Genomic DNA, 22,221 nt, shown 5'->3' with positions numbered 1-22,221 from the left:
AGATTTCTTTAGATTATTTTGAAGAATAAAACTTATTACCTCCTGGTTTTGTCTCTTAATTTTCCCTGGTTTATTTATTGTCCCCCAATACCTCTAGACAGCCTTGGGGATGTAACAGTGAGTTAAAAAGTGTTGATTTACCATGAGATATGTGGGAGATGTATAATCTTTTGTTCCAGTAATCCTCAGGTAGATGGAGAGGTTTCCAGCCCAGCAGGAATCTCCTGCTCCAAAAGCATCACCTTAAATGTCCAGCTGCTCACATGAACAAGCTGAATATGTTCTGAAGAAAACGGTTATGGTCAGATAAAATAAAGACAGAGCTGTTTGGTGAGTTGAAGCTTTTGGACTTAAGGACACTCAGCTGTTAGGCATGGTGGTGATGGCATCATGCTGTGAGGCTGTTTGTCTGTTTGCTGCACAAAGTAGTGGAATATTAATGAGAGAACCTGACTTCACCTCAGGTCAGCGAGACGGGTCACAGCCAGTCAGAACTGGGTGTTAAAGCAGAACAAAGGTCAAACTGGTTTTGGACTGGATAAAGCAGGCCAGCATTGGACTTCTGAAATAAATTTCACTAAACTCTGAACTCAGTTAAATATTTGTGGATCATGCCTAAGACCCGGAGCAGAGCCAGGAAATCTCTGCATTCAGATGAACTCAAACAGGACAGTGGTTAAATATTCAGCCTGAACTGCTACAGGTTGGCTGATGTTTGTAAACATTTCATGGTCAAGGTGCATCTTAAAGAGAGTTTTTAACCAAAGATTACAGTAATTATATGCACATATTTTATCCTGCAATAATCCCGTGTGGATTAGAGAAAATCCATCATAATAACTGCAATCCATGCTGGCCAAAGTGTAAATAAATAATTAAAAGCTCAGAATGAATATAATCCATCTCATGATGAATAGACATAAACTTTTGACAAAATTCATTTGACACCCTTAGAGTGAGAATATTTTTGATTTGCATTTATTCACAAAACATTCAGTAAATGTATTTAAAATATATTCACAGACCGTGTCTGGATCCGGGCGGCGCAGTGGTGCAGTTTATAGCACCTGCTAATTTGGCTTTTATGCATATAGGTGTATGTAAAATTCTGACCAAAGCACTCTGTTTCTTTCTTATTTCAAAAACAAATTAACATCGTGTTTGCAGGTAGAAAACAAAGTTCAGTAGTTTTCATTTCCATTTACCATTTTCAAGTAAGGAAAGGCCTGCTGGGTCCTAAAGCCATGAAGACGCCTTGTTTCCATACCAACCAGTATTTGACTCATATTCAGCATCTCTCCATTCTATTTTAAATCAATAAAGAGAAAGTAAAATCAGTCAGAGTGGCTGAGTGTAAGTGAATGACTCTTGACTGCTGGTGTTGCCTCTGTTACTTTGGTTTATAAAGTTTCTCTTCCTGTTTCCTGCTCAGTTACTTTTTAAGTAAGGACTAAAAAACAAAGCAGAGTCAGCATTATGTAATGGCAGATGGAACAAAAGCTAAGATTAACAAGATTAATAATTAGACATCTGCAGTTACTATGCAATAATTGCTGCTCGTTGAGCCTGACCTCACAGTCATGGTCGACACAGAGAGCTAAAAAGAGAAGAATACTAGTGGTGGAGTTGTTCTTCAGTGTGTTTTTTACGCTGCGGTTCCCTTTGCTGTAGCACAACTTAATACCTTGGACCTCCAGCATTGTCCACTCATGCAAAATTTCTAGATGTAAACAATAACATAAGTTGTCTATGTTGGATAAAATCCTGTGGTTTTAAAAGGAGCAACGATACTCAGGTTGGCTGCATTTAGTTTATAATCAAACATGTTTCTGTGGAGAAGAGAGGAAACTCAGAGGATCCACACATGCAAATGCAGAAAAACCCGTGACTGAGACGTGAACCTGTAAGGCTGTCCTACTGCGAGGTTACCGTGACGACTGCAGTACTGTGCAGCCAATCCTAGAGTTTCATTAGGCCTGCATTGATGTGATAAAATCACAACAAGAATCTTGTATTTTAGTAAAGATTGTACAAAATCCACCAACAACAACAATTCAAGCTGCTGTACTTTTGTTTACCTCAGTGGTCAGTGCACCTACAGAGTGCACTCTGTCTAAAAGCCTTCAGCTATATTAATGCTGTGTAAAACATTGGACAACATTACCAGTGTATGTCCATCGATACCCGTCGGAACAAGACGTGAGTTCAATACTGCAACAAGAAGAAGAGTGCTCCACTCTTCCTGTTTATCTGCCGCTGCACACACTGTCCTCCATTTGTGTTTATCCTTCACTCTGTTTCTCCTTTCCTCCGTCAGCGTGGAGCACTCTGTGTTTTTTGGATTATGTTATGTTCATCTCTTTCTCTGTATCCCTCCACTGTGCTTGCTGAATTAAATTGTGATGTTGTAAAGACAACAGAAATGAAAGGTCACCCAGGAGAGTCCAGTCGGCCGTACTGGAGGCCGTTTGCTGCTCAGCTCTGTCCAGATCCACAGCGACAACCAGGGGATTTCACTTTGGTTCTGTTTCACATCATCAAAACAGACAAAATCAAAACCTGCCCACGTTTTTCCTTTTCTTCTAGTTTTTTGCTGAGAAAAGAAACTGCAGAAGAATTCGAAAAATTATAATGTTTTATTTACTTATAAATTGCTGCTTTTGATTAGAAATGGATAATGTATAAATAATTTATTGAAGCTATTCTGACATTTTATTGCATAACTGCAGACAATTAAATGTCAAGTGAGAAAACAATAAATTTGAATGTTCTAATTTGATCCATTCTATCATTTATTCTTCAAAATACTACTTAATCAATTTTAAAATTGAGACTTTATGATTGTCCCAGGATCTTAATGTAACACTATCATCAGATGGAAGCATCTAATGTAATAAGTACAATAATAGAATAAGTGGCCTGTTCACAAAAGACCTTGAAATAAATGTTGGATTGTGACACAATAAAGACATCCAGCTGCTACATATCATACACATTGCATTGAATGATTTACTTCACTTTATTATACAGTACTAGCATAAGATTTGTAGTGAAAGCCAGAAATTTTAAAAAACAAAAAAACACTGTCACCTCTGACTCTGGAATGGGATAAATGTGATGGATTTTTAAAAGTTTTTCTCACCTGGTCAGTTCAACCAGGACTGTCAGTAAATTCAACATGAATATGGTTACGTATGTATAATCACACAGTTGACAAAGGGTACATGGATTTTACAGTTTTTTATTAATATAAATGCAAAATTGTTGAATGCATTTGCTTTTTGTCTCCTTTACTCCGATACGCCAAATTAAAAACCGATCTAAAGTCGTTTGCCTTCAGAAGTCGACTCATTAGCTCATAGGAGCTTCCAGAGGTTTATTCAGACTGATCATGTTAACACATGAATCTGATGTTTTATTAGAGGACAAAAAGCATTATGAAGACCAGCAATAATAGGAAGCAGGTCAGTGATGGAGAAATTTAAAGCATGACAAGGTTCCAAAAATAAAATATAAATATCTAATGGTCCAAATTTTTCATGGTGATGTGTTCATTCCTTCATCTAAAACCAGAACCCAAATCCTTCCAAGCAAAGCGATTTACCTAAACTGTAACTCTGACAGCATCAGAATCCTCTAGATTCACATCTCCACTGCCTGTCAGCAGCTCAAAAGGCCTGGAAATAAATCTACATACCTACAGTTTCATGGCTATCATTTATACTAGAGAGTCAATTTGAATTTTGAATATGAAAAATTAGACTCAGGTTTCATATTCAGTATATCTGCAGCACATATCAAACATGGTGAAAGCTGCATGTTGCTACAGACCTAAAGTCAGTCTAGTGATGGTGATTCACATAATGTACAAAACAAGTCAACTAAAAACTGTAGAACTGTTTACTGCTGTCAAAAAATAATTCATTTTCAACCAATAGAGAAAAATAACCAGGAACTCTGGAGGAAAAGACGGCAAGCTTCAGCAAGACAGAAAACAACTAGAGAGAAAAGCAAAGCTCCCCTCCAAGAGATAAAACCTCAGTAACTCAGCTCCCTGGTCACCAAACAGCACAAAACAATACAGATCCAATGAAACCCTCAATTTTTCATTGTTGTCTTTCACATTTCGAGCACAGTCTAATTCTTCAGCTGCAAAATTGTGAAAGTAGCTAAAGATATACCACAATAAGATTGAACAAATAGCCTCAGATAAGATCACCTCAGATCAAGTCATAAGATAAGCGCTACGCCTCTTAGTGATGTCACTTTTTCTGCAGTTCATGCAGCAGACATGCGAGTTCAAACACAGAAGAAGAAAAGAGTCAGCAGAGCCTTGAACAGTGGCTTTAGCACAGTATTAAAACTTTATTTGCATATTTTATGGTTTGTATCACTTGGTACTAGTGGCAGATTTGTGAATGTTTTCTAATTGCAGTTGGACCCAGTGGCAGTGTTTTATATGGGCCATATGGGCAGATGCCCAGGGAGGCAGTAGACCAGAGGGCGTGCAGATAATAAAGTATAAGTTATGTCCTGAACCAGATTTATATTGTTTTATGCATGTGGAGTCGTGTAGCCTCCACATGCAGCAGGGAGACTGGCCTCTGTGTTTTCTGCATAACTACATTTTATCTCCATGCATCTGAAAACCGACTGGTTAGCACCACCAGAATTAACAAGTTAGTTTTCAGACTTTCAGCAAGAACACACTCAACTTGAGTCTGACTTTTTTCCCAGATCTGAGATCCTACTTCTAAAACAAATCAAATAAAACTTTAAAATATCCAAATCAGTCCTGCTGAGATAAACATCCATCTGTGTCTGTAGTTGATTCTCCTGATGAGGTTAAGGTGCTGATCTCTGGTTATTGTACAAACATTTCTTTTTACAAAACATTTCCACAAAGTAGGACTGAGGCTGAATTACTTTTAAATGAGTAAAACTGTTGAGGCATTCTTTTTTGCAGTGAGGTTACAAAATATTAAATGCATATAGATGCCAAACTTTTCAGAATGTTTTAATTTATTTGAATTATTTGAATTATTGAATTATTTTTCCTCTACTTTACTGTACTTACATCAGTGAATTGACATTGAAATTCCATAAAAATATATTTAAGTTTGTTGTGATGTAAAACATGTGGAAAAACCCAAAGTGTGTGTACTTTGTTCTGCATATTGATTTTTGATTTTCTGTCAAATAAAGGACAACATTAAAAAAGAACAAAACATTAAAATGCAGCAACAACAAAAAGTCAATCATAAAAACAATGAGGAACTAAGATTTCAAGCTTTGAACAAGTGAGAAAATGACAGGATTTCCTCTGTTAAGCAAAACTATGTTTGGCTTTGGGAAGGAGAATGTGTTTATCCACTAAACCTAGAAAAGGAGAAACTTAATGGCTGTTCTTAAGGAGAAAAAAATAAGTGATTTAAAACATTTAATGAGTGAATAGCAGAGTAGGAGCTCAGCCGACTGGATAATGCTCAGTTAAGGAGACGCCGATTGGCCTGCCATTAAATCCTCCACCAGCCGCACAATAACAATAACGACTTTTGTTTAGTAATGACTGGTAATTATAGGCACAAAACCCCAGAAGAAAACTTCTGCTACATAACAGAATTGTGAATGTTGAATTTCTTCTTCCAGTTCTCCTTCAAGCTGTGCATAGCAACCTGGAGTTCCTCCATGGGAGCAGGAGGAGGAAACACAAACACCTTGCCGAGTTGTGATGATGTATTTGCACGTGGAAAAAAAGGGAAAACATTTCATTTCTTATTTTCCCCCAAAGCAGATTTCATGTTGACATACAGACCAACTTTCTGCAATGAAAGTTGCCATGGTAGCATTGTCAAAAGTTGCATGGCAACAATCACAAACATCCCAGTGTAGACGGTCATCCCTTATGTGTGTGTTTATTTTCTTGCATGTTGTGCTGGAAGAGAGGTAAAGTTTTGGTTTAGCTTTATTTTAAATAGTTTTAGGAAGTATTGTGCTTTTAGTAGAATAAGACGTTAGCTTACAGCAGCCGTCTGAACAGTTTGCTGACTCCCCTTCAATGTCAAAGCAGCCAGACCTACCAAGACGTGGACTCCACCAAACGTCTGAAGGACTGCTGTGGTATCCGGCACCGTCATGCTGGCAGCTTCACCTTGAAGCCCACATATACTGCACTGGGCCAAGGTTTGGTCTAGTGATCACCTGAGACTTGATGTGCTCCTCAAAGATTTCATGAACTATTTTTATTTTGTGGTAGGTGCATTGTCTTTCTTAAAGAGGCCAGATTCACCAGGGAATCTGGTTTCATGAAACAGAATACATGCTAAGTTAGAAATGTTGAGTTGGGGGGATACATGTCAAAGTATCTTCCCCATGAATGGCAGAACCCAAAGTTTCCAAGCAGAGTATTACCATCACAGGTTGTGTTCTGATTTTAATTATTCATAATAAAATGGCATTTAAAGAGTTTTATTGAAGACCAATAATAACCTGTTTTGCAGGAAACCACTGCTGCAGCAGATTTTTGTGCCAGAACAGTAAATTCAAAAGTAACATTTTAACTTTTCCTCATGAGTCGGTTTTATGTCACATCTTTGTAAGGACAAGTTTAGCTGTTGCTTTAATCCGTCAGATGATAAAGATTTGCTTTATGTAATAGATGTGGTTTAATGAGGAATAAAAGTATAAAAGGCTTTCTCTCAAGAGTAACAGAAATTTATGAGCAACATTCTGAATCCTTCAACCAACTGACTGATATAAAGAGATACATATTTCAACTGCACACAGTCAGGGACTGATTTCTGTTTATTTAAGAATGTTTTTTTCTTCTCTGTTTCAGAACTGCAGCATCTTTACCTCTCATGACTCTCCATGCATGTAGCACTTAGACTTCACAGACAACCAGGTGCACCTACTATCCAGATATACATAGTTTTTACTAACTGTGTTTAGATTAACCATAAAATTGTGGAAATTGAAATTACGAAAAATAAAACTGCTCATTGGAAACACACCAAGTTAAAAACAACAACAACAAAACAAAACGTGTTTTTCAATTAAATGTTTTGGTTGGATGAGGTGGTTTTTCAGTCGTATTAAAATAGATTTATTTTTGAAAAACTGAAATGGAAACACTTTCTTTGCATCACATCACATGACCAACATCGGGATGTTACTACTGGCTAAAACCATGAAGAAGATGACAGGAAGTAGCAGGAGGATGAAGGTTTTTTTTTTCACAGTGTTCATCATCACCAGAGCTCCTACAGCTTCACAGTTCATAAAAACTTGTCTGTGATTCCAACATGTTGAATCCATAGCACTAATGTAAAATCACAGACTACAATTTCCCCAAAGCGCTGCATACGTAGCCGCTCCCAGGTGGGCGGGGCTTGTTTGTCCAATGGGTGAGTAAGACGCTGACGTCTCCTCTGATTGGCAGGTATGTGATGAGCGTTACCTTCATATATCATGTAACTGTTTACATCTGTCGTTGCCAGGATTTGTAATAAACAAACTTTTTCATGTGAGATTTTAATTTCATTTCTTAACACAATTGTGAATTTGTTTATTTAAGCAGAATATAGAGAAAGATTTGTCCACATTATTCATGGAAACAGAACTGCTAAAGCCTCATAGAGGTAATAACACTCCTTATCTGTTTATGTGCTTCTGCTTAGAAAAGGGGAAAAAAGAGAATAAACTGTTATTTAGGAGCAGAATATCAAGGCAGTTTTTTGTATCCTTGTTCCTGAGCGATACTTTATTTAAACTGGGAAAATGGCAGATCTCTCCTTTCTTATATTTTACAAGGTCAACCACAGGGTTTCTGGAACCTTTCACACAATGACACTGTACTGGTTAAGAAGAAGTGTAAAGACCTGTGATGTTCTGGTGACCCGTCCAGGCCGAACCCTGCCCAATGACTGCTGGAGACAGGCACCCTTCTGCACGGATCTGTGGGTATAGACAATGGATGGAGGAATAGACGGTATAGACAATGGATGGAGGAATAGACTAGTGTAAAGACAACTTGGCTGTTGTTCTTTAAATAATCCTGATGGCACCTGTCTGATTCTCCCTGCTCCAAAGGACAAAGCGGGGAAACGGAGGAACGGTCTGTAATGGGATTGGGAAAAAGATCAGCTTTAGCTGCACAACAGATAAAAGCTGTAATCTTTAAAAAAAGTCAAAAAGCTTTACCAAGTACAGTTATGTTTTAATTAAAGTGTAATTACAGCCTGTTTCAGTATCTGTTATTTCAGAATCTACATGTGACTTTGAGCCTGTAAATGAATAGTTAGACTCTATGAATAGATTTTAAACCATGTTGTCTTATGAACTTGTGTGTGTTGGGTTTTTAAAATGAAACAATCTGAAAAAGTGTCATTGAAGGAAATAGTGCTGAGCATTAGTGAGGTGAGAAACAGCCCACCTTATCTGTAATTCTGCTGTTTACAGAGAAGTGCTGCATTTATTTCTGTTTAATCCCTTTGCCTGGCCGGCGCTGTGGTCAGATGACAGGCGCTAATCTCCAGGCTCCCTGCCTGCTCAGAAACATGAGATTAAAACTGAGCTCTCCCATCACACATCAGGTTTCACAGGCCAACATGTCGGCTGTATGGAAATGATGACGCTTCAAATAATGAATGACTGCCTTTTTTACTCATTTTATTTTCAATTGAACTTGATTTTTATGGGTCTTTTGCTAAAAGTTTGACATTCATTGCATCCATTTTGAAAAATAAAAAAAATGGTGTCAGAATCCAGTGATTCCTTTGGTTATGTTTCACTGTGTTAGTTTATTCTATGTCCAGTTATTTTTTTATTTCTGTTTTATGTTCCTGTTTGCTGTTTTATTAGGCTCAGTTCTCTTTTCCCTTTTCATTCTTCTTGCTTTGTTTGTTTTTCACTTCCATTCTGCTTCCCTCTCCAGCTGTTAATCATTTCCTTGTTCATCCCCAGCTGCACCCACTCACCTGGAATTAGCTCTTCTGGTTCCTTTGTCGCCTCCATTCTCTTTGGTAATTTTTTATTCATTATTACTATTATCTCCTGTTTTTCTGCTGTGGTTTATCCTTTTGCATAAGTTTTCTTCTTTAAACTTCTCACAATCAGCATCCATGCAATCTGCATTTTGGTCTGATAACACCTCAGCATGAACTGAAGTCTGAACGTACACCATTGCATTCAATTTGACTTGAAGATTTTGATCTAAAATCAAATTTCTTTTACAAATGACACAAACATAAATGGTTTCTGCTTTCTACCACACTAAATAATGCCCACTTGCCTGGATTTCTCTCAGTTTCTGTTTTTTTGGATATTCTTCCAGTAGAAACCATGAAAGGTTTTGCTGTTTACTGTGCATGGGCTGGCTGAGGTTAATTCACAACAGGTTTGTGATCCAAATTCCAGAAGTACTACTTCACCATTCCGGTTTTTATCTTCTTTATCCAGGTTTTATTTGAGTAATCTTTCTTGCCGCTGTCCGAGAAATGTTAGGTTAACTTGACATTTTAATTCACCCTGAGGCGGACGGTATGCAAGCATTGCTCTTAGTCCTGTGTGTTTCTGTCTCAGCTCTGATAGACTAAAAACAAGAAAACATTTGCCCACTTTTTGTCCACTGACCATCTGATATCATCACCAGGTATAGAACGTCTCGCTCATGTAAACTTACCAACTAAAAGGTTTTACAGTTTTAAGAAGAGAGAAGAAAAGGTGGACAGTTAAAACATCATTCAGTGACAATTTCTAATTGTCACTTTATTTTCTTTACATCAATAAAATGTAAAAGTGGGTAAATTCTTGTTGTTCAGCAGGAAGATCTACTGAACCTGTAGAAAACAGGCTGCTACACCATTATTAATGTGAATACAACAAACACACAAAAAGATTAAAGTCATAATTTCACTTGCCAAAAGCTCAGCTTTCACATGGAAAGAAGGATGGATAAGTTCAATGTGGGTCCTGCCTTAATTCTCCACTTATTTTGACTTTTGGCAGTAAACCAACCTCACACCTCTTTTGTCTCATCTGACCTCTAATAACACCAGCAGCTGCTACAGAAACACATTGCAAACACCCTTTATAGTGCAATAGTCTGGACTATGATCTTTACCTTGGCTGCAGTGAATGTTTGCTGAACAAACAGAATGGCTAAATAAAAGTGAGAATTATTTAACACAACAGAATGCTTTTTCTTTTCAGTCTAATTGATGCACATTTTAACACAGATACTGCAGTCACATGCATTTTTGTTTGGCTTTCATTCTTAGTATCATTTAGTTTCTAAAATGTGTAATTGTGACCAGAAAGTGTTTCTCAAATCATGTTTCATGTTGAAGTTGTGGCAGAACCGACCTTTTGTTTAGGACAGACCTTTTGGTTTCCCAGCAGGAAAACTGAGCAGCCAGAAAAAGGCAGCAGTCATGTGGATTTAGCGACAATCCAACCCCAAAACTCTGAGTTTTATTCACATACTGTCAATGTAATGTGGTATTTTGATGTTGGTTCAAATGTGTAATACATTTTAAAAGTATATTAAGAGCTGTAATGTAGTAAAGTTCTGAGATTAGTAGGACTTTGTGAAGTATCTACTGTGTATTGGCACCAAGAATTCGATCTACAGCAAGAGGGCTGGATTTTGTTCTCCATTGCAACATTCAGTTTCTGGTTTTATTTCTAGACAAATTTGGCTCCGTGTTGTGTGATCATGTTTTCCCAAATAACTCAGAACATAATAAGACATAAATGTCTCATTTGAGGATGTGTTGCTGTCCAGAGGAATCCAGGCTTGATGCAGCAAGTTCAACGTTTCTGGAACATTCAAGTCCAAATCAGCTCCCATAACTTTGTATCAGGTGTTTGTGCTGCGTTTAGTTTTCCCAAACAACAGAGCGTCATGACAAACCTCGTCACAGGCGTCTGTCCAGATGTCATGAGCTTTGTTCTGGTGTAACAGCTTATCAATGGCTTTTCCAAACCTTTCTTCATAAAACATTGTTTCTCCAGAGCGCCTTGTTCACCAACCATTGACATTCATCTGGACTGATTCAGACAGAAGTAGACATCACTTACAACATCCATTTATACCTAGAATTAAAATTCTTCCTGGACTACCAGTCTTTAGTTATTCACTTTACATGCAAATCGAGCTGTGCCACATACTGGGCCGCCAGCAGAGCCACATTCAGGATGTCAACAGGTCAGCTGCGTAAGCTCAGATTTTATCACTTGAGGCAACATTTGAGATTCAGGCTGTTCGTTTTTACACTGATCCAATCTTTGCTGCGTCTCCTTTTAAGAAGTAGTTTATCGTCTCAACTTACTGCTTATGCTTTTTCATTCAAATCCAAATTAAATCTGACCAAAACTGTCCAGTTCTTTAAAAAATGCAAGCTAACATTTTACTTACATATTGTCATTATTCGTATCTACTGTCCTTTTCTGTGGGGAGTTTAAATGTTCAAACGTCCTAAAACTGTGCATTTAAAACCACAACCTTTCAGATTCTTAAATTACACATTTTTACGCTGACATGACTGATGAATGATGTGAAAAAAATCCAGTTGAGATTTTTTCTCAGCTGTCCACTGAGAAAATGTACAAACTTCAACTAAAAACTCTTTTATTAAACAATAATAATAGTGCATGGTATCAATTCATGCTTCTAGTTCTATTAAAATATGTTCTAATTGTAAATTTCAATACAAATATGTATGTGGTAGATTGGCTTTGCATGCCAGTGAAAGTTGACTGCAGTCTCATGGTTGTTTCAAGTTTCTCCAATGTGATTTTCCAACCTCATTTCATCCTGATTTGCCTTAAGTCAAAGGAAGTGAAGACTGAGCCTCCGCAGCAGCAGGAAGGTTTGCATCCAGATTAGTGATGGTACAGCGATAAGCCACAATTTGCATCACAGCACCTGAGTAATGTGAAGCTCAGCAGACACAAACAGCAGGTTTGGAAGTGATGCCTTCAGTTATCACTTCCTAAGACTGATATGTCCTCACAAAATGGAGTTAAGATCAGATGCAAACAGAGCAGGTTCAGCTAACCACTGAAAATATGACATGACTACAAACACATGAATATCCTCCAAACCCACAGCAACAGAGTTCCTTTAAAAGAAAGTCATTAGTTATGGAAACTATAAACCAAGAATCAGGATTGGAGCAACACAGATAATCAACTTCCAACAACACAGTAATGTAAAATGGACAAGTCAATTCATACCCACACATTGCTACTTTGTCACTTCCCTCTTCCATTTTGGACTCATTAACAAACAACTTGTACAAAGCCTGGCAGCGTCGTGGATCTTTTGGTCATTTTTCAGAAATTTTGAATGATAAAATGAAACTTTCTCTTTACTCATTGAGTCATTTATTACCTTTATAAATCACAGTGACAGCAGAAAGTAACACAAATCAAAACTTTACATAAAATGGAGATATGCTTGTTGATTACATAAAAACAAAGATTTTAAATAACTACAAAACATCCATCTGTGTGTGTGTGTGTGTGTGTGTGTGTGTGTGTGTGTGTGTGTGTGTGTGTCTGTGTGTGTGTGTAAAATGTCAGTGAGTTTCTGGTTTCCTGAAAGACCTCTTTATGTTTTACTCAGTTCTGCACTGACTTTACTGGATTCAGAGACATTTGGAAAGCAAAATGATTATTGAAGAATTTGTGGTCGAAAGTAATTGAACATTTTTAAAATGGAAAAGCATAAAAAAAGACATAAAAGGCAAGAATGCCAAAAAGCAGTGTCCAAACCATAATTAGGAGATGAAAAAGGAGAAACTGCATTGAAACCAAGACACAGCCAGGTAGACTGTCACTAACCAAAAAAATAAATAAATAAAAAATACATTAAAGAATAAGAAAATTGTTTGGCTTCCAAAGAAAACCCAACAAATGACTTCAGCTGATGTTCAGGTCTCTGGAAAAAAACCGGGTGGCTGTTTCAGGATTCACAAAACAAGGCACTTAAAGAAAAACTGGCTGTATGGTCAAGTCACCAAAAAAATAGAGGTTACTGTGCCAATACCACAAACCAGCCAGCTTCCAGTACACCAAACAACACAGAGGCAAGCTTCAAAACATCTGGAATAGAAATTTGGAGCAATTTAGGGACCCATGATTAAAAAAATCTGGTGAAGTTTCACCATAAAAGTACATACTGTGAAAATACTGCTGAGGATGTGTGAGCAGTGGGACCACAGAAAACTGATGGCCAGGTGAATATAACCCAAAAACATTTTAAATACAAATATATATACGTGTGTGTAATTTTTAAAATTATCTATACATACAGAAGAGGAAGACAAGCCTGAATGAAAGCAAATATTCATGGTGGATCTGGACACAATCGGAGGGACAGTCTGGGCGAAGAACCTGTCTGTGTGGTGGCTGGTCTGAAAGGAAAAACCTAAACCGTGTGTGTCCAGGATGTGTGGGGTCTGCAGAGATGTTAGCTCTCACCCTGGACCTGTACCAGTCCAGGATGGAGGGAAGGTCAGCCCTGAGAGCTCTCCTCTCTGTTGACCTAAACTGTTTGCTGTAGTTTGGACCGGTCCTGCTTACAGTCTGTGTGCAGAGAGAAGAGGAGTGAGCAGAGAACAGAACTCTGGAGGTTCTGGTGGTTTCTGAATGTCAGTCAGAAAACCTGTGAGCTGGGTGAGCGTCTGCTGTTCAAGGCCAGGCTGAAATCCACAAATAAGAAGAGAACTTAAAGTATTTACAGTCCTGAAAACAACTCCAAGTGAGAACAACTTGTCTTCTCTAATACTGTGGCATCAAAACATCAATTTCATTTATTTAAAACCAGATTCTCCTAATTTTCCACTGAGAGCTGGGAATAAATCAGATGACTGCAGGAAAACCAAGTATACTGTGAGTATGACACCCAAACAAAATAAGAAGTCAAAATATCGTAGTGGATAATCACAACATTTTACACAAGTCAAAGTTGAAGCCAGAGGAACAAAATGTGACAAAGACATAAAAATCCGTCTAAATGAGGTCTGCTGGGGTAAATACTCAGCCATAAGTAAGAGGGCAGAGCTGGGTTAGAGCTAATGCAAGCAACACAGATTCACCAAAAGCTCCTAAAATACGACTTCAAAACTGAAAACAATTAGTCTTAATGTTTTGATCTACCTCAACATTTTGTGAGGTATGAATTATTTAGAGTTCGTTAAACTTCTCTAATGTGTCATTGTAGAAATGTGTGTGTTTGTGTCGTAAGGTGGGGGTGTTGGTGGTGAGGAGATGACGCAGGTAGACCCAGGATGTAGATGAATAAGATGAATTTAATGATGAGGATGCTGCTCAGACAGTCCAAGACAGGCAGCACGGCAGAGAAACTAGCGCACAGCTAAATGCCGGTAGCAACTGATACAAGACTGACTAAACGAGCAGATGCCGACACAGGACTTAACAGTACGACTGTGCCGGCAGACGAACTAACAGACAGAACAAACTAAGACAGAACTGACTGACACGTATGTTAGACATAGACAAGGACCCGACGAGGAACACAGACAACAGGTGGGTATAAATACACACGGGGTAATTAAGGGAATGAGACACACCTGGGGAGCAATCAACGGGGAGGACAGGACAAAGACTCACAGGGAAACAGGACTGAACACAGAAAACTCAAAAATAAACACACAAAAACACGGAACATGACAGTACCCCCCCCTCAAGGGCGGATACCAGACGCCCACAAAAACAGTTCAACAAAAAACAACCCAACTGGGTGGGCGGAGGGGCGATGGAAGGAGGGCCAGAGTCCAGAACAAAAAAAACAACCCATCAGGGTGGGCGGAGACCCAGGAGGCAGACCCCTCGAAAGAGGTCCGGTGGGCGTCGCCGGCGCAGGAAGCGGAGTCCCGGAGACGGGTCCGGCGGGCGTCGCCGGCGCAGGAAGCGGAGTCCCGGAGACGGGTCCGGCGGGCGTCGCCGGCGCAGGAAGCGGAGTCCCGGAGACGGGTCCGGCGGGCGTCGCCGGCGCAGGAAGCGGACCCCCTTGGGCGGGTCCGGCGGTCTCCTCCGCCGGCGCTGGGAGCGAGGAGGCGGGTCCGGCGGGCGTCGTCGGCGCAGGGAGCGAGGAGGCGGGTCCGGCGGGCGTCGTCGGCGCAGGGAGCGGACCCTCGGAGGCTCTGGTGGGCCGGGAGCAGACTCTGGAAACTCGGGCGGAGCAGACTCTGGAAACTCGGGCGGAGCAGACTCTGGAAACTCGGGCGGAGCAGACTCTGGAAACTCGGGCGGAGCAGACTCTGGAAACTCGGGCGGAGCAGACTCTGGAAACTCGGGCGGAGCAGACTCTGGAAACTCGGGCGGAGCAGACTCTGGAAACTCGGGCGGAGCAGACTCTGGAAACTCGGGCGGAGCAGACTCTGGAAACTCGGGCGGAGCAGACTCTGGAAACTCGGGCGGAGCAGACTCTGGAAACTCGGGCGGAGCAGACTCTGGAAACTCGGGCGGAGCAGACTCTGGAAACTCGGGCGGAGCAGACTCTGGAAACTCGGGCGGAGCAGACTCTGGAAACTCGGGCGGAGCAGACTCTGGAAACTCGGGCGGAGCAGACTCTGGAAACTCGGGCGGAGCAGACTCTGGAAACTCGGGCGGAGCAGACTCTGGAAACTCGGGCGGAGCAGACTCTGGAAACTCGGGCGGAGCAGACTCTGGAAACTCGGGCGGAGCAGACTCTGGAAACTCGGGCGGAGCAGACTCTGGAAACTCGGGCGGAGCAGACTCTGGAAACTCGGGCGGAGCAGACTCTGGAAACTCGGGCGGAGCAGACTCTGGAAACTCGGGCGGAGCAGACTCTGGAAACTCGGGCGGAGCAGACTCTGGAAACTCGGGCGGAGCAGACTCTGGAAACTCGGGGGAAGGCTGCGCTCCGGCAGCAGGCTCGGGGAGCTCTGGCTCGGGGGAAGGCTGCGCTCCGGCAGCAGGCTCGGGGAGCTCTGGCTCGGGGGAAGGCTGCGCTCCGGCAGCAGGCTCGGGGAGCTCTGGCTCGGGGGAAGGCTGCGCTCCGGCAGCAGGCTCGGGGAGCTCGGGCTCGTCCGCAAACTCGGGGGGCGGAGCCACAAGGAACTCGGGAAGCTCGGGGTGCTCCAGGAGCGGGGAAGACCGACGCCGCCTCGGCGCGGGGACCGGAGGCGGGGGCCGCCTCGGCGCGGGGACCGGAGGCGGGGGAGACCGACGCCGCCTCGGCGCGGGGACCGGAGGCGGGGGAGACCGACGCCCAGGGGCCGGGATCTCCGGCGGCGCAGGGCGGTGGTGACGTCGGAGCCCAGGGGCCGGGACCTCAGGCGGCGCAGGGCGGACGGAGGCGGCTGGAGACGGGCGGACGGAGGCGGCTGGAGACGGGCGGACGGAGGCGGCTGGAGACGGGCGGACGGAGGCGGCTGGAGACGGGCGGACGGAGGCGGCTGGAGACGGGCGGACGGAGGCGGCTGGAGACGGGCGGACGGAGGTGGCTGGAGACGGGCGGACGGAGGTGGCTGGAGCGGACTCTGGAAACTCGGGGGACTTTGGAAGCTGCTCCAGGTAAATCTCATAAAGTCCCAATACTAAATCAAACAAAGTGGGATGACCTTTGTATTGGTTGAGGAGGTTGAGATAGTCCGCATCCTTATAATCACTCCAGTTCTCTGGGCCCATGATGTTCTGCGATCCTCACCGGTTGTGGTCGGGTCCTTCTGTCGTAAGGTGGGGGTGTTGGTGGTGAGGAGATGACGCAGGTAGACCCAGGATGTAGATGAATAAGATGAATTTAATGATGAGGATGCTGCTCAGACAGTCCAAGACAGGCAGCACGGCAGAGAAACTAGCGCACAGCTAAATGCCGGTAGCAACTGATACAAGACTGACTAAACGAGCAGATGCCGACACAGGACTTAACAGTACGACTGTGCCGGCAGACGAACTAACAGACAGAACAAACTAAGACAGAACTGACTGACACGTATGTTAGACATAGACAAGGACCCGACGAGGAACACAGACAACAGGTGGGTATAAATACACACGGGGTAATTAAGGGAATGAGACACACCTGGGGAGCAATCAACGGGGAGGACAGGACAAAGACTCACAGGGAAACAGGACTGAACACAGAAAACTCAAAAATAAACACACAAAAACACGGAACATGACAGTTTGTGTGTGTTTGGGGTCATTGAGTTCATCGTTCCACGTCGAATGAAATCTGGGTGAATTCCTGTTTGACAGGGAACGGTCCAAAAACATCAACAGGAATAAGCAACACTCATTGACACTTTGTTATAGAAATACTTGCATTTTATTTTTATTTTTACTTCAGTTTTTGGTAAAATTTCTGTAATTTTTCAGAGCAAGTGAAACCAAAACCTAAATCTCTATCTTAACCATCCAGCTTTGACTTGCCAGTGAAACAGTGAAACTCCTGCTTAACTACGCCAACAGATGGGCACCGAACGTTTGGTCTTAACTGATAAAACATTTTGCTGTGCTCAGAACATGCCAAGTCATGGTCTGGTAAAAAGATGGCAATAAAAACAAAGTACATGCTCTGCCTAAAGTTGCATGTTCAGATATTTACATTACAACAAAATGGAGCTAAATAAAAGGAAATAGATTGTTGTAGAAGTGACGAGTCTCCAGCTCAAAATAAACTGAAGGCATGATGATCAGTGTAGTTTGTGGTTGTGCCCACAGGGAGGATGTGAGTTAGCAGTCAGTAATCCTAGAGTTCAGAGATCGGTGACCGCTGCAGACTTTAGCTGACGTGTTGGTGAAGGGAACAGAGACGAGGTGTGCAGGTTTGGTATCCAGGATAGGAAGGAAGAGGGACAGATGGTGGCAGACTTTGCAAAAAGGATGGAAATGGCTGTTGAAAATATTTTCTTCCAGGAGAAGTGTGAACACAGAGTGACTTGTAAGAGTGGAGGTAGAAGCACACAGGTGGATTACATTTTATGTAGAGGTTGTAATCTGAAGGAGATTAGTAGTAAGTGCAGCGAGGCAGCATATTGATCTGTAGGATGAAAACTGAAGTGTTGTGGTGTTTCAGGGAAGAGTTGAGGAGGGGCTCCCAGATGACTGCACAGCTGTAGATAATGTGATTAGCATATTTGGTGTCTCATCCAAAGTATCAAAATGCATAAGAAGACTTTGTAGTGGAATGAGAATAACATAATAATAAAGAGAAAAACATTAGCTGAGAAGAAGTGAGACACTGACAGGACTGTGGAGACACACAGCAGTCCAGGGACATGCTGCGTACGGCGAAGGTACGAGTGGCAAAGGTCAAACAAATGATGTACAACGACAGCAAGGAGGGAGAAACTGATTTGTACAGGTTGGTGATGCAGAGACATAGACATGGGAAGGATGGGCCACAGGGTAGGCCGATTAAGGATGGGGATGGAAATGCAATGAGAGATGCCAAGTGTGTGATGAGAAGATGAAGAAAGTACTTTGAAAAGCTGATGAATGAGGAAAATGAGAATGTAGAGTAGAAGAGGTGACTGTTGTGGATCAGGAAGTAGTTAAGATTAGTCAGGATGGAGGGAGGATAGCTTCAGAGAGGATGGAGAGGGAATAGCAGTTGGTCCTGATGACGCCACCATAGAGGTTGGAAGAGTCTAGGTGGCAGTAGAGTTAGGTTGTTCTACAAGGCTGAGAAAAGATGCCTGAGGAATGGAGAAGTTTGAAGGACAAAAGTGTTGAACTTTGGTGACTACAACAGAATGAAACTAATGAGTCAAGAAATAAATGTGTGGAAAGAAAGGTGGATGCTAGGCTTTGTTAGCAGCAGTACGATTTCATACTAAGCAATATTTAAGGATGCTGATGGAGAACTACAGTCAAGGCCAGAGGGAGCTGCATCTCATCTTAGAGAAAGCGAGGAGTTCTGGTTTTACATGAGAAGGGCTGGAGTGGCAGAGAAGTGAGTTACAGCAGTACAGGACATATTTGAGAGCTGTGAGACAGCAGTGAGGTGTGCTGTGAGAGCGACAGGAGTCACTGGGACTGCACCAAGGATCAACTTTAAGTCCTTTCTTGTTTGCTTTGGTGATGCAGGCTAACAAATGAGGCTAATGTGGAGTCTCTGTGGACGGTGATGTTTGTAGACGACATTGTGATCTGCAGGGTGCAGATCCCTCTCTACACCTCTCTGGAGGCGTAGAGAGGGAAAGCTAGAGAGCTGAAAGTATGTGTGAAGCAAGATGTGTAACTGAGAGTGTCACAAGTAAAACGGGGGGATTTCAGGGAGAAGAAGGAAAGAAGGTGGAGGACTCTAGTACTAAGGGTCAATGGTCCAGAGCAACAGAGAGAGTGGGACAGAATTGAAGAAACATGAAAGCCAGTGAATGGATGGATAATCGTGTCAGGTGTGATGTATGATAAAGCATAACAGAAAGAATGAAAGGAAATGTGTTCAAGATGGTGGTGAGAGAAGCCATGATGTAGAGACAGAGCCATTGAGGAAGAGACAGCAGGCAGAGCTGGAGGATACAGAGATGGAGATGTTGAGGATGGAAAGGATCAGGAATGAAAACATCAGAGGAACAGCTCATGTCAGATGTTTTGGAGATAAAGTCAGAGAGACCAAACTGAGATGGTTTGGACTTGTTCACAGGAGAGACATTGATAGTAGAAGGATGTGGAGGCCTGAGCCACTGGGCAGCAGGTCAGTAGGAATCCCAATAAAGGCCTTTATGGATGTGGCAAAAGAGAACACAAAGTTAGAGCAGAGGATGCAGAGGATAAGATGAAACGGAGACAGATGACTCACTGTGGCAAACCTGAAAGGAAAAGGAGAGAGAAAGAGAGAATAACTGAGTTGGATAATTTAAAAATGTAAAAGAAATACAAGTATATGTCTTTCTGAAAAGGAACAGACTATAAAAAAAAACAACTAAAAAAACTGTCCAAATAACAGCAGGGATGTAAAAACTTGGATCTGTTGGGAGCGGTGATGGTTAGAGTCTGACAGCTGCTGGGAGGAAGGACATGTGAAAATGCTCCTTTGTGCACTCAGGATACAGCAGTCTGCCGCTGCAGGAACTTTTCAATTCAGCAACAGCGTCATGCATGGGGTAGAAGACTTCTTCTGTGTCCCACCACCTGCCCTGGGTCGGAGACGTTCCCTCTGTGCTGGGGGCATCTGAGGACAGAAGCTTATCTAAATGCTTCCTTTCAGCTGCTGTTCCAGCATAACACACTCCTGATGCCACCATAAGGGCAAAACAGTCGACACTGAAATAAAAAAAAAAAAAACAAAACAAACAAAAAAAAATTTTCACAATCATTTCAATTCTTTTAAGTATAAATAAGGTTTAGTATAGCTTGAATTTGTGCTCTTGTAAACTGTTTGGGCAGTCAACAAGTATACTATGTGTAATGTTTATGTTTGAATAACTTAACACTTCATAAAAAAGGATAGGTGCTTCAGTCATGTGTAAAACATTAGGAATCCCCTTTAAAAGAATGGATAATAACAGATGGAAAGAAAGTGATTTAATTCCAGATAAGAAGAAAAATGAATCTTGTTTTACTCATTAGAAACGTTACATCTGTCTAATGAAGAACTGAGGGAAGGTTTGGGCTGTTATAGCAAATGTTACTCTGCTCTCAAAAACCCACACAGGTAAAAACTCAAAAATTCACAGCAGAATTTAATGTGCATTACTGTGGCATGAACTTTCATATCGACAGTATGATCTTAAAAAGTCACCATAATATTAGTTTTTCATTGTTCTTTTTATTACTGTATAAAATGTTTTGTCTGCTCAGATATAGTTTGGAGCATTTTACATAGAAGACTGTTAGTTTGTAAAAAAAAAAAAAAGAAGAACAAACATATTCTGCTCCTCAAAATAAACATATATTTTTAAAAATCAGTTTGCATTACTTTCTCTTTTAGCACCTCTCAAAAACACCAGACATGTCTAGAAAGTTAGTCTTAGTGATTCTGTGCAGCCAGAATAAACAAAATTGTAAGATAGGGGTTGAAAACAGTGACAGTGACGTTCCAGTCAAGGGCTGGAGATAAGCACGGTGTTGGAGGAGATTTAAGGACAGAGGTTAGCTGCCAACACACTTCCTGTCCCTTTAATGATAAAACTCAAGGCATGGGTATGCACACATTTGTTATTCAAAACCCCCATTGGTATGTGGACAAAACTCCTACACTGCCAGTCCTTTCAGTTATCATTTGTACAAACTGGGAACTGGTGTTGGAAAGTGAAACTCCCCATTTGGAGAAATGATTCACAAGAAAAACATTTCTTCACCTTAAAAAAGTAGCTTAATCAACCACCTGGTTGATTAATTTGAACTGCAAACTGTAGAAAGGAATGTGTAATTCCAAAAATCTTTAAAACAGAAACCTCAGTCCTTACCATCCAGCTTTGACTAGGGAAATTGTGCCAAACTCTTGAGAAACTGTAACAACACATTAGTTAAAAATCTGAGTTTTTTCCTCCTAAAGTAAACTTTGTATTTGTATTTTTCTAAATCTGACAATGGATCTCTTTCTCAAAGTAGCCAGCAGTTTACTCTAAACTCTTCAGTCCCATTGCTTGCAGGGTCAGTGTCTCCCCTCTCTGCTGCAGCTTCAGATTCCCAAACCAGTTTTGTTTTTTTCCAGTCTGTCTTCTCATATTTTTTTGTAGCCTGCCCCAGTATAATAATATATATTTTTTGACACTTTGCACTTCTGGAGCATGAAAATGGGCCAACCTACTGCCTCTATTAGCTGCAAAAACAAGATAAATAAAGAAGAAACAAAAGAAACACTGATACCTTGTAGATAATGAATGGATGGATGGATGAAATCTTGAATTCAGTGATGAACACTGAAAAAATGAGCACACTGTCAGAATGGTGATTTATGTTGGATTTTTACTTTTCTATGCTGACAATAAACAAACACACAAAAATGATATTTATATTCTATGCATTTCATGAAACAGCTTAATGTGAAATCATGTTAAATAAATAAATTGTATTTATACCTGGTATTTGTTGTTAGGGGATGCGGGTCTGTTCCTTTAAACATCTTTCATGTTGCGTTGAGGTACCGCTCGTAAAATGCAATATTGGCAATGTGGGTTCAAAATTTGTGAACAAAGATTTTTTTAATACCATCTGGCAAAGTTTTATTATGCGATTAACCATAACAAACAGACCACGGTTTGACGTTACATGACG

General features: G+C 41.3%; 1 long non-coding RNA gene across 1 annotated transcript; it reads left to right on the top strand.

The window, feature by feature from the left end:
• The first annotated feature begins 17,219 nt into the window (after nucleotides 1–17,219).
• Nucleotides 17,220–21,950, top strand: LOC148159809 (uncharacterized). The gene is made up of 2 exons (XR_015762908.1): nucleotides 17,220–18,361; nucleotides 20,048–21,950. It is a non-coding gene; the product is annotated as an uncharacterized LOC148159809 (long non-coding RNA).
• The last annotated feature ends 271 nt before the right edge of the window (nucleotides 21,951–22,221 follow it).

The sequence above is a fragment of the Poecilia mexicana genome, unplaced genomic scaffold (genome assembly GCF_051168715.1).
Source record: "Poecilia mexicana isolate PSO_F unplaced genomic scaffold, ASM5116871v1 scaffold_5, whole genome shotgun sequence".
Classification (NCBI taxonomy): domain Eukaryota; kingdom Metazoa; phylum Chordata; class Actinopteri; order Cyprinodontiformes; family Poeciliidae; genus Poecilia; species Poecilia mexicana.
The sequence above is the reverse complement of the archived record's forward strand: the minus strand, read 5'-3'. Positions and strand labels throughout refer to the sequence as shown.